At 42.2% G+C, this 13160-nt stretch overlaps 1 pseudogene; it reads right to left on the bottom strand.

Moving 5' to 3' along the window:
• Positions 1-9960: 9960 nt before the first annotated feature.
• On the bottom strand, positions 9961-10844 carry LOC118883463 (annotated as a pseudogene).
• Between the last annotated feature and the right edge of the window lie 2316 nt (positions 10845-13160).

Raw genomic sequence — 13160 nt, 5'->3', positions numbered from 1 at the left:
ATTAAAATGTCTTTTATCTCCAACTAGGCCTTGGACCTTGTTTTGTTCATTTTTTTTATAGCCAGTACCCACTAGTTCAGAGGCATGCATACATAATAAGACATTGGTAAATACTGAATTGAATTATGGATAGGATATCCCATTATAGAACTTTAATTCTGTAAGGTTAGAGTAATGGATGAAAATTATTCCCAATTAATATTAGGATTTTTTAAGTTAATAAATGTTTTTTAGAAAAGTTTTAGATTTACAGAAAAATTGAGCAGGTAGAACAGAGCTTCTATGTACTCCTCTACCCTTCCCCACCACAGCACAGTTCCCCCATTATTGACATCTCATATTAGTGGGGTGCATTTGTTACCATATGAACCAATGTCGATGCATTATATTATTATTATAATGCAAAGCTAATAGTAATTATTAAAGTCCATGTATCATTCAGATTTCCTTAGCTTTACCCTAATGTCTTTTTACTGCGGCAGGATACAGATATCACATTTAGAAGTCATGTCTCCTTAAGGTTCCTCTTGGCTGTTGACAGTTTCTCAGACTCTCCTTGTTTTTGATGATATTGACAGTTTTGAGGAGTACTGGTCAAATATTAATATTTGGTAGGACACCTTTCTAGGGGAATTTATCCGAAGTTTTTCTCATGGTTAGACTTTCTCATGGTTAGATGGTTATGGGTTTGGAGGAAGAAGATCACAGAGGTAAAGTATAATTTTCATCACATCATATCAAAGGTACATGTGATCATCATGGTTTATGGCTGCTGATGTTGACCTTGATCACCTGGTAGTGTTTGTCAGGTTTCTCCATTGTAAAGTTGCCCCCCATCCCCTACCCTTTCCATACTCCACCTGCTCTTTGGAAGGAAGTCACTGTGTGCAGCCCACTCCTAATGAGTGGAATGTTATGCTCCCCCCTCCTTTAGGCTGAAATATCTACATAATTTATTTGGAATTATTCTGTGTGTGAGATTTGTCTCTTCTCCCCCATTTATTAAGTCATTCAATGATTTATTTATATCTTTATCTTGTTGCTCAAGTTGTTCTACCTTTGGTCAGGGTAATACCTGTTTATTGTTATAGGGCTGATTTGAAGTTAAAAATGAATGTGGCTAAATGATAATCAGCACTTCTCACGTAATAGGAGAGGAATAAAACTTTTCCCCCCATTTGATTAGACTTGCTTATTATCCCTATTGGCCAAAACACAACTATAGGAGAAAAATCCTTCCAAATTTTAATACTGGATTGCCCATCAGACTGTTCCTTTTATTGCCTCATTAAGGACATTTTTTAGTAAACTGGCTTTATTTTTTACATGGCAAGTGGTGGTACAATGACTCCTAGTGTAGTTTGGTGCCGCTGCCTTGATTTGTGCTAGGGCACCAACAGTTTTAAATACCATTGCACTTTCGTCATCAGAGCAAACATTAACACAGTGAAAAACACAAATGTCTTAATTTTATTGTGAAAATAGTTGTGACGTTTTGGTCCCCCTGAAACGGTCTTTGAGACCCCCAGACATCCATGGAACACACTTTGAGAACTGCAGACCTAGTTTCCAAACCAGAGTGCTGGGAGTCATCTTAGTCATTCCTTTCTTCTTTTTTCTGAGCTCCATAATTACAGTTAGCACTTCCTGAGTAAGATGTTGTGAAGCTCTACTCTGAGCTTTCACATTGTATTGACTCCTGTAATCCTCCACCACTGTGAGCCAGGTACTGTTACTGTCACTCCCACTTTACAGATGAGGAAGCCAATGCACAAACGTAATTTGCCCGAGTCCCATAGTAGAGTCTGGCTCCAGCCCCCCCCTCCCCCCTCCCCCCTCGCTGTGCTGCCCCCAGTTACCATCACATCATTCCCAAATTCTCTTTTTTTCTTCTGCCTTAGTTCAGGACTCCATTCTCTCAACTAGTGCAGTAATCTAACTGGTTTTCCTGACGTGTGTTGCCCCTTCAATTCTGCCTTACAGTGTATCTCCCAAGCTCTCTTTCTAAAGCACAGATCTGCCCACGCAGCCACCGGCCTGTTATGGATCACTTTGGGTTAAAGGCCAAAGCCCCTAACTTAACACACAAAGCCTCTTGAACCCAGGAAGTCCGCCTGGGTGCTGTTCCGCACATACCTGCCTTCTCACTTATGGCCTTTGCACCTGTACCTCTCCGCCCCACCTCCACTGTCTTCCCTAGCTAAGTCCCAGGGATCTGTTACTATGCAAATATGCCTTCTGCAGAAGCTGTCCTGCCCTGCGCGAGGGAGGGCTCTTCTCTACACCCTTTCCTCCGCGCTCTTCTCGTTCTTGCCGCTACCACTGCCCTTCCCAGGCTGCTGGCAGCTTCTGGGGGCAGGGACCGCCTCCGTCGCTGGGACCCTCACGCCGGGCCTGGGGCCTGGCTGACCACAGCGCCCTTTGTGGGATGAATGGCGGGGGCAGTAGAGGTGTGCTCCCTGGGGACGGCCCTCCTAACTAGACTCCAGTAACCGCTCCCTTGAAAGAGCTTTGCAGCTGGCACCTTGGCGGGCCAGCAGGGTCGCGGGTGAGCTCTGCCCTCTAGAGGCGGAACTGTTCCCGGACTCGGAGGCTGCAGAAGCACCACGGAGACTAGGCCGAGAGCGCGGGCTCTGCGGCAGCTGCCCTTGGCCGCCATCTCAGAGGGAGGCCCTTGAGAAGGAAGGCATCGTAGGGTGTGAGAGCTAGAGGGCACCCTAAAGACGATTGGTCCAGCCCCCCCAGGGTTCATGATAGTCCACCGTGCGAAGAAAGAACAGGGATAAACGGCAGCGTTGGAAATCCAGAAGCTCCGGGTGGAGGTTGAAACAGGCAGGGGGGCGCTGGTTGGCTCAGCCTGCTCTGGGCCAGGCGCTGTTGTCGTTAACTGCAGGGCGTGGACTGTCCACAAGAGCTTACGTTCTGTTGGTGTTGGGACAGAGAACAGATGTGTAACAAATAACTATCAATGAGCACTATGGAAAAGGTAAAATGTTCTAACAGGAGAGAGGGGACTACTTTAGCTGTAGGGGGTAGGGAGGGATATGGGATGGACTCAAAGAGGAGGTGCTATTTTACCTAGTGCATTCATTAATTCAACAAACACTAGGGCATAATATGTAATAAGGTAAACAAAAATTCCTGTCCCTTCGGAGCTTAATTCTAGTATGGGGGGGCGGGGCATAGAAAACAAACATGTCAGATAGTAATAAGAACTCAGAGGAAAAATACAGGCAGCGTAAGGGAAGTGATGGGAAGTACTATATTAGATAGATGTTCAGGGACCTCTCTGGTGTGACAGCTGAACAGAGAGCTGTGAAGTGAGAGAACAAGCCGTGTGGATAAGGAGGAAGAACATTCCAAGCAGGGGAAGCTTGGCATAGTTAATGGACCACAAGGAGGTCAGGATGGCTGGAAGGGAGTGTGCAAGGGACAGAGTGGGAGAAGAGGCAGCAGGAGGAAGCGTTTTAAAATGATCAGCGTGACTGCTGTATGGAGAACAAATTCTAACGGGGATAGTAGAAGCAGGGAGACCACTTAGTAGACCAGTCGGTCCAGGTGAAAGACTGTGGTAGCTTGGAACAGGGCGTGGTTGCAGGGTTGCATTCAGGACATATGTTGAAGGTAGAGCTGAAAGGATGTACTGATGGATTAGATGTGTGGGATGGAGACAACCCAAAGGTGAGCACCTAGATGAACGTTTGTCACTTATTGGAATGGGGAACATGAAGGGAAAAGTGGCTTTAGGGCAGGATGAAGTCAAGAGTTGGTTTTTGACAAGTTAAATGTTAAAATGTAGGGGAAAATTTTTATTATAAAAATTTTAAATGTTCAGCAAAATTGAAAGGATTTTATCATGGGCACCCATATACTCACTACCTAAATTTCATCAACATTTTGCTATGCTTGATCTCTCCATCTATCCATCCCTCTTCCATCCATCATTCCATTTTATTTTTTGATGCATTTCCAAAAATAAAAAAGTTGGGGTTATCAATACACTTACCCATTAACAGACTTCAATATTTGTTTTGTTTTTGTTTTTTTTTTAGTTGAAGTAGAGTTGATTTCTAATATTAGTTTCAGGTGTACAACATAGTGATTCAATATTTGTATAACTTATATTCCATTTAAAGTTATTATAAAATCTTGGTTATATTCCTTGTACTGTACAATATATCCCTGTATTTATTTATTTTATACATAGTAGTTTCCTCTCCTCTTCCCTCTGCCCACTGGTAACCACTAATTTGTTCTCTGTATCTGTGAGTCCATTTCTGTTTTGTTATATTCATTTGTTTTATTTTTTAGATTCCACATATAAGTGATAAAATACAGTATTTGTCTTTCTCTGACTTATTTCACTAAGCATAATACCCTCTAGGTCTATCCACGTTGTTGCAAATGGCACAATTTCATTCATTTTTATGGCTGAGTAGTATTCCATTGTATATATATACACATCCTCTTCATCCATTCATCTGTTGATGGGCACTTAGGTTGCTTCCATATCTTGGCTATTGTAAATAGCGCTGCTATGAACATTGGGTTGCATGTACCTTTTTGAATTAGTGTTTTCATTTTCTTTGGGTATATACCCAGTGGTGGAATTGCCAGATCATATGGTAGTTCTATTTTCAGTTTTTTAAGGAAACTCCATGCTGTTCTCCATAGTGGCTGCACCAGTTTACATTCCCACCAACAGTGTACTAGGGTTCCCTTTTCTCCACATCCTCACCAACATTTGTTATTTGTAGACTTTGTGATGACAACTATTCTGACAGGTGTGAGTTGATATCTCATTGTGATTTTGATTTGCATTTCTCTGATGATTAGCGATGTTGAACATCTTTTCGTGTGCCTGTTGGTCATCTGTCTATCTTCTTTGGAAAAGTGTCTTTTCAGTCTTCTGACCATTTTTTTAATTTTTTTTTTTTTTTTGATATTGAGTTGTAAGAGCTATTTATATATTTTGGATATTAACTCCTTATCGGTCACATCATTTGCAAATATTTTCTCCCATTCAGTAGGTTGCCTTTTCATTTTGTTGATGGTTTCCTTTGCTGTGCAAAAGCTTTTAAGCTTAATTAGGTCTCTTTTGTTTATTTTTGCTTTTCTTTTTTTTTTTTCGCCTTAAGAGAAAGATCAAAAAAAAAAAATGCTGCAGTTTATTGTCAAAGAGTGTTCTGCCTGTGTTCTCTTCTAGCAGTTTTATGGTTTCAGGTCTTACATTTAGGTCTTTAGTCCATTTTGAGTTTATTTTTGTATACAGTGTGAGAAAATGTTCTAATATCATTCTTTTACATGTGGCTGTTCAGTTTTCCCAGCACCATTTATTGAAGAGACTGTCTTTTCTCTATTGTTCAGTATTTGTTTAGTATTTTTTTCCTTTGAGGTAAAATTTCAATGAAAAGTACAAATATTAAGTGTACATTCTTAACAGATAAACTTGCGTAACCCAAACTCCTGACAAATTATAGAACATTACTGTCACTTCCAGAAAGTTTCCTTTCCCTGCTAATTCCCATTTCCATCTTCCTAGAGACAGCCACTGTTCTGATTTTTTCCACCATAGATTGGTTTTACTAGTTCTGTACTAGGGAGTATTTATATATATAAATATATATGGATAAATGGAATCTCACATATACACTCTTTTGTGTCTGGCTTCTTTCTTTTTTGTGGACAAGCATATTCATTTCTTTTGGGTAATACCTAAGAGGGGAATTGCTGGGTCATTAGGGTAAGTATATGCTTTAGTTTTATAAGATAACTGTCAGACCTTTTCCAAAGGCCCATCAACAAAAGAATGCATAAATACATTGTGGTGTGTTCATATTATGGAATGCTGTGCTATGGTTAAAATCAAGTAGAGCCACATGTATCAACATGGGTAAATTTCAAAAACATAATTTTTGGGGGGGCATATTTTAGATGAACACATGCAGTATGATACCTTTATATAAAATTTGAAAGCTTGTGAAAGAAATATTATATATAGTTATGGATACTTACTTATGCAGTAATAGCATAAAAGCAAGCTTTGCAAAAATAATCAATTTCAGGATAGTGGTATCTCAGGTGGGGGTTGGAGAGACGAATGGGAACAGAGGGGTTCATGATTGGCTTCAACTATATCTGTAAAGTTGTATTTCCTTAAAAACATCTGAAGCAAATATGGTAAAAGGTTAAGATTTTATAAAGTTGGGTGCTAGATACATGTTCCTTATATTAATCTCTAGTTTTTGGTTCACCTTATCTAAGGTGCTGCCCCTGCCCTCTACTTCTGCAGGTGGTGGAGACTGGGCTGAGCCCGGATGTGGGAGCAGAGCTGCTCGCTCCCACTGTGTCTCACTCACGTGGCTGCCACGGTTCAGGGGAAGCTCCCCAGAGACCCCAGGTAGGACGGCCTGGCAGACAGCACCCTGACCTGCTCCCGGTTACCGCAGCCTTGCAGATGACTTCCAGCCCTGCCTTCCCCACCTTGCTCCTAAATTTAGGTCTGTGACCTGGACCTAGCTCTCCCTTCAATCCCAGTTCCAAACCCTACTTAAAATTGGGTTTATTTTAAAATATCTGTTCTGTTCCATTGTTTTGGGGTTTTTTCTTCAGGAACTCTGACTTTACACTTGTGTAATTTCCTTTGTCTGTCTTCCCTATCACTCCCTCTCTAATGATTTTTATTCATTTCCATTTTATCTTCTTCACTTTTATTTCTATTCTTTTTATCTTCCATGGTGTCCCTTAGAGTGGTGTCTCCTCTCTCTTGTGTTTCTTGTAATTTGGTTTTTGTATCTGAAATGTTTTGTATTTATTTTTCTTATACTTATTTAGTAAATCTACCCATTTCTCTTCCCTATCCTCCTCTCGTCTGTCACCTTCCGTTCCTTGACCTCACCATCACTTCCTTGAGTTACTTCTGCTTTGTCAGCTCCCTGCATAGCTGCCACTGCCTTGTTACATTTTTGAAAATTCATAATAGGATGTTGGGTTAAAATTTTCTTCTGCTTTGTGGCCACATTTCTCTGATGAGTTTTCTTAGTCTGCAGGGAAGTTTTGTTACTCCTTTTCAGATTTTCTTCTGACGGTACCTTTGTATGGATGTTTTTCTTACAGTACCTTTGATTGGATGTTGAGTTATAAGTTTTTATCGTTTTGGAATGAGTTGGATTTTTCTAAAACAACTATTGGCAAGAGAATCCCATGATAGGAACAAGGGAGCTTTCCTCATTTCTCAGCTCAAGGCTTCCTTCTGTCGGTCTGGGGGTGTGTACTTTACTTCAGGGCACCTACCTGTAACGGGACCTCCTCTCAATTTAGGATTCTAACCTGGATCAGCTGAGCTCCTACAAGTAGTCTGGAGCTCCCCTGGTTCCTCCCCCAGCCACTGGTTTCCAGGCATTCTGCCCCTTCCTGCCAGCCTGCTCTTCTCTTTTTCCTAAGCTGCACCTGTGGGTCCTCCAGGCACTTACGGATTAATTTCTTCCTCTCCCAGTATTCGTACCCTCTTCCTTCTTAATCCTGCTCACATCTATTCCCACCCAGGCTGAGCACTCTCCTGAGTTGAATTTTTGCTGAGAATTGCTGTACCTCCACCCTCTGGACTCTTGTGCCACTTCTGGTCTTCCCTGGGGCACCTGCTAAACCGCACGTTATGGTTTCCTGTGCTGGTTCGGGGAGGGGGGGGGGATGATGCTATACACAATATGAAGTTTGTGAAATTTCTCACTTCCTTGTTTTACTGAAGATGTAAGCATGTAGGCATTTCATACCCTTGTTCTCATTGCTCTGAATGCTTTTCAGGAAAATTGGAAAGATTCTGAACAAAGCTGTCACCACGTAGCCTTCAGGCTGACCTAGAGTCCTTAGCCAGGCATTCAAAGCCCTCCACAGGCTGACGTTGGTTTTTCTCCCTGCTCTTAGGTGTGACCACGGGTCCAGCCAGACTAATCTCCCACCATCCCACCATGCACATTCCTTCCTCTGTGTTCTAACTGTTTTCCACAATTGCAGTGTTCCCTTCAGGGGCTTCTTTACGGTAGCCATTGTTTTTGGTGACCCAGCATGTATTTCTCCCTTTCTCTACCACCCATCAACAGAGATAGATGCATAAACCCAGCTTGTTAATCATGGTGCCCCTTCCCTGGGCAACAGTTTCAGGGAAAGCTGAATGGTCCAAGTAGGGCCAGAGTCCCTCCCTGACTTCCTTCCACTAGAGCTAGCTGGGAAGCCTGCCTCTTGCCGCTGGTGTCACTGTGTCAAAGAATATTCATCTGGAAGAACACACCATCTGCAAAATTAAAGGATATGGTGATACAGAGAGAGAGAGAGAGTTTCCTTGTTTAAGTCCTGGATCCACCCTGAAGTTCCTGGTGACATAAGCCAGTCGATCACAGTTTAGATTAAGTGCAACTGAAAGACTCCTAACAAACACACCTTACTGTGTTCTCCCATCACCCTGGTATTTTTACCTGTCGTAACACACATCACACCATATGGTGATTGTAATTGCCTGTTTATTTGTTTGTATCCCCCACTGAAAGCCCTTTACCGCAAGGTCCACACTGTTCACCATTGGGTGCCTGGTACCTTGCATTATGCCTGGCCAGCATGGGGCCGTCATTTAGTATTCAGTTGAAACTTCATTTCTGCCTTTCCTAATTCTTCCCATCACTCAAGGTCTTAGACTCCAAGTTCTTTGTGACGCATTCCACATCAAGTTGAAGAATCTACATAAAATGTCCAGGATAAAGCAGGCTCTCATCAGAGCTGCATCCTCCTCGTCCCTAGTTACTCGAGTCAGAAGTGATGTCTCCCTCGTGGGAGCTCCTATATCTCATTTAATCAAATGGTATCTACTCATACTGTCTTAAAAGAGAAATGCAAATGACTTATAACTAACGTAAGTTTTCAAATGTGATTGTAAATGCCAGAAGCAAGGACCTAGTACAGTGCTTCATATAAAAGAATCCACAGTTGTTGAATATACAGCTGAATATACAGCACAATGATCAATACTTTAGAGGTTAAATGGAAACCGGTAGTCTGTTATTGGCTGTGGGAGTCCTTATGTTAAGTGAGTCACGGGGTAGATTCAAAGGAACCTGAAAGAAGGATAAAGCTGAATCACAGTTTTGCAGAATGCATGAATGCTGTTTGAAAATCGAATTAAGCCATAACGACTGACCACAGCTGAAAAATAGTCGTGGTTATTTTCTACACCCAAACGTCTCATTACTTGGTAAAGGCTGTTAACTTGTCCAAGCTGAATAGTTGGAAGGAGAAATGAGGCATGAGGAGGGCAAGTTAGAGTTTATTGTGCCTTCCCTTTCGATAAGGGGAAACTGAGTGTGGCTAGGAAAAGAAGCCTGAAGCTCTGGCTCCAGAGCTATGTTCATACCTCTCACATCAGCCTCATATTTTTTTTTGGCTGTGTCTTCCATATGTAATTAGTGATAGTCTGATTGATTCAATTCTTCTGGTGGAATGTAAGCTCCAAAAAGCCAGGGACTTGGTCTGTCTTGTTCAATGCTGAGCCTCCCAACACCTAAAACAGTGCCTAGTCCTTATGTCTGGGGCCATAGTAGGAGCTCCACACATATTTATTGAATTCATATCTCTACAATACTGGACACAGCTTGTTTACCTTTTATGTATCTTGCTAAAATATTTATATGTCCAGATTTCCTTTTCTGATGCAGATGTTAAAAGAACATCTTCAACTCTAAGTTCTATGATATCAGTGACCTCCAGTGTCTTATTCACTAAAGTATCTCTAGTGCCTAAGACAGGAGACATTCTGTCAATACTTATGGAATGAATGATTTAAGTATTTGATTAGTGAATTTTAAATTGAGCGAAAAAATGGAAATGATTGGCTCAGACTTTTGGGGGGTTTTTTGGGAAACTGTTTATTTTCCGTCAACCTACTTTCATTTTACGAGTTTGCGGAAGAACAGCTTAAGACCACTCAGTGGTTGTTCCTACCCATTCAGTGGCCTGAGCACTGGGAGCTGCAGACCAGTCTTCAGTGGCAGGCTGAGCACTCCAGTCCTCAGTGAGGGACTACTGAATAGGCACAGGGAGCACCTGCACACCTCGGACCAGTCTGCCCCCTCAGGTTGCGTAGCAGTGAACTCAGAAGCTGGAGCGGTCCATTCACCCTGAAATTCCTCCATGGTCACAGCCTTCCCAGCTGCCGCTTGCTCTTCCTTTTCAATCTCTTCAGGATCTCCGTAGAAGCAGAGATCAGGTATGACCTCCCATGGGTGTTCGCGGGAGATGGTGCCACGCATGCACAGAACTTCCCCGGCGAGCGTCCACTACATCAGACCCCCTGAGTGAGTTCCCTTGTTGCATGGGATAGCAATGTCCACATAACACAGAGGAGAGTCTGTGTTACACAGAGCAAAGGTAGGCAGGTTAGCGTAAGAGGCCTCTGTGAGAGGCTGGTGGTCAGCCCTGGGATCAGTAACCACCGGAAGTCTTGGCTCCCGGAAGGCTTCCTGGATCTGGTTAGTGAAGACTCCAGGAGAGAAGCAACCAGCAATAGGAGGGGCTCCAGTGACAGCAGCAAACTTCAGCACAGCTCACTGGCCAGTATTCCTAGAGGATACGACACTGACATCAGCTGGGTTTTCAATGGTAACAGTGGCACGAGCTGCCAGCAGAAGCTTCTCCCAGGTTCTCTTCAGATTTATGTTGTAGACGCCATCACTTTTCCTTTTGTAGATGTACTGTTCCATTTGGAAGTCTAGGTTGGTGCCACCTAAGTGGGTTCCTGCTGCAAGAAATTTGAGTACATCCTCCTCCTTCATTTGCAGGAAATCAAGGGCTCCGGACATTGTGAAAGTTTCCCTTTAAGTTACAGTGGGAATCCAGAACAATGTCGTATGGACCCCTGTCTGGGTAGTGTGGAAAGGGCTCAGACTTAGTAAGAATGTTCTGCTATGTTTGTTTTAACCTCTACAGTTTATAAGTACCCTCACAAATATCCCCTCACTTGAATCTTACAACAACGCTATGAGATTTATTTTGTCAGTTTTATAGATGAGGAAAAAGGCCCAGAGGAATTACGGGGCTTGTCTAAGGTTACATAGTTGGCAGATTGGGACTTGAACCCTAGACTTGACTCCAAATTGCATGATCTTTCAACTTTTTCATGGATACCAATTGAAGATGAGGTGGAATTATTAGAACACTGTCAACATTGTATCATTGGAATTATAGAGTCTTAGAGGTGGAAGTGGCCTTACGCATCACAAATTCCAAACCCCTCTCTCATTTTTCAAAATAGGAAAAGAAGGTTTGGAGAATTTCTATGACGTGTCTAAAGGCACACCTCCGGTTTGAGAAGTCATTACGCCGAAGCTGGCTCTTCCACTGACTGCTTCTGGCTTGTCCTCAGATCTCATTGTCAGTTGGAGATTGTGGACTGAGCTTGTGGGAGACCAAGCTCCCCTCTGCTTTCCTGCATCAGAGGCCCCGGACGCCGGGCCCTTTCTGACAGGAGCCTGGCCCTCGCTGAAGGAAACAGGGTTTTTCTCTCTCCCCCTTTCTGTCATTTCTTTTTCCTCTTTCTTATTTACCTAGCAGGTGAGGGGCGAGGGTTGTAAAAGAGGCATCCAGTCTTCAAGGTTCCCTACTCCTTCCCCTATAAGACCTGGTTTTGATAAAGGTTTCCAAGTTTGAAAGTTAATAAAAATAATGCCACTGACCTCTTCATTTATTTATTGTTTTTGAACTGTCTACACCTCAGAGTCCAGTTTTGTTTTCCTTTCTTTCTATGATGCCCTGGGTATAGACCCTGCTGGCTACCTGAGGGTGCGCTTTGCACAGAATCCAACAGAATCTTGCCCCTGTCTTGTAGGAATAGCTACCAGGCCTTAGAGAAGATAGATTCCATTGTTTGGCTTTGCACGTCACAGTTTTTTTATGAGTCAAATCTGATAACAGAGGAGCACAAATCTAAATTTTACCAGTAATCAAAGAAGTGTAATGAAATACCCTTTTGACCATCAAATAGGCAAAAAGTAGCGAGATTGATATTTTGTGCTGGCAAGAGGGTGAGAAAACGAGCGCTCATATGTTGCTGCTGTAAATATGAATTGCTGTACCTTTTGGGAATGAGGCCAGCTATCTATTAAAAAATACAGAGATTACATTCAGTACTGTCATTTTTGTTCATTTAGCCTGTGGAAATCAAGGTTCCAGTTTGTAAGGTTATATGTTCAAGAAAGTTTACTAAAGCTCTGTTTGTAATTGCAAAAACCTAAAAACCCCTTGAATTTCTGTCAGGAAACGTTGAATAAATTATGGTTTATCTGTAATACAGAGTATATCATATAGTAATAAAGTCACAGAGTAACATTCATGGAATTATCTTACTTTTGGAAAAAGCAAGAAAATCTTCATATGTGTGTATACGTGATTACAGATCTTCCAGGACTTATGATGGGGTTACATCTCAATAAACCCATTGTAAGTTGAAAATGCATTTAATACACCTAACCTTCCGAACTTCATAGCTTAGCCTTGCCTACCTTAAACGTGCTCAGAACACTTCTGTTAGCCTAGAGTTGGGCAAAATCTTTGAACACAAAGCCTATTTTATAATAAAATGTTGAATATCTCATGTCATTTATTGAATACTTTATTGAAAGTGAGCATCAGAATAGTTGTCAGGGTACAGAATGGTTGTCAGAGTATTGGCTGTTTCCCCTTGTGATGGTGTGGCTGACTGGGAGCTGCGGTTTGCTGCCACTGCCCAGCATCTCGAGAGTATCAGACCACATATCGCTAACCTGGGAAGAGATCAAAATTCAAAATTCGAGTACAGTTTCACTGACTGCGTGTCGCTTTTGAACTGTAGTAAAGTCAAAAAATAGTGAGTCAGGGAGTTCCCTAGTGGCCTAATGGTTAGGGATTCGGCACTTTCACTGTGGAGGCCCGGGTTCGATCCCTGGTCACAGCTAATAAAATGTATGCCTCGAGGGTAGAATTGGGATTGGGAAACAGACATCAACATATCTGTGTTGTTTGTCTTGTTATAACGAGCATGCATTGATTTTGTGATTTTTTTTTTTAATAAAGTGAAAAAATTTTGAGAGAGTGGGTTTGAGAGATAGATGGGTTATAATCTATTTTCTGTCACTTAATAG

Source organism: Balaenoptera musculus, chromosome 17, assembly GCF_009873245.2.
Source record: "Balaenoptera musculus isolate JJ_BM4_2016_0621 chromosome 17, mBalMus1.pri.v3, whole genome shotgun sequence".
Taxonomy (NCBI): Eukaryota; Metazoa; Chordata; class Mammalia; order Artiodactyla; family Balaenopteridae; genus Balaenoptera; species Balaenoptera musculus.
The sequence above is the reverse complement of the archived record's forward strand: the minus strand, read 5'-3'. Positions and strand labels throughout refer to the sequence as shown.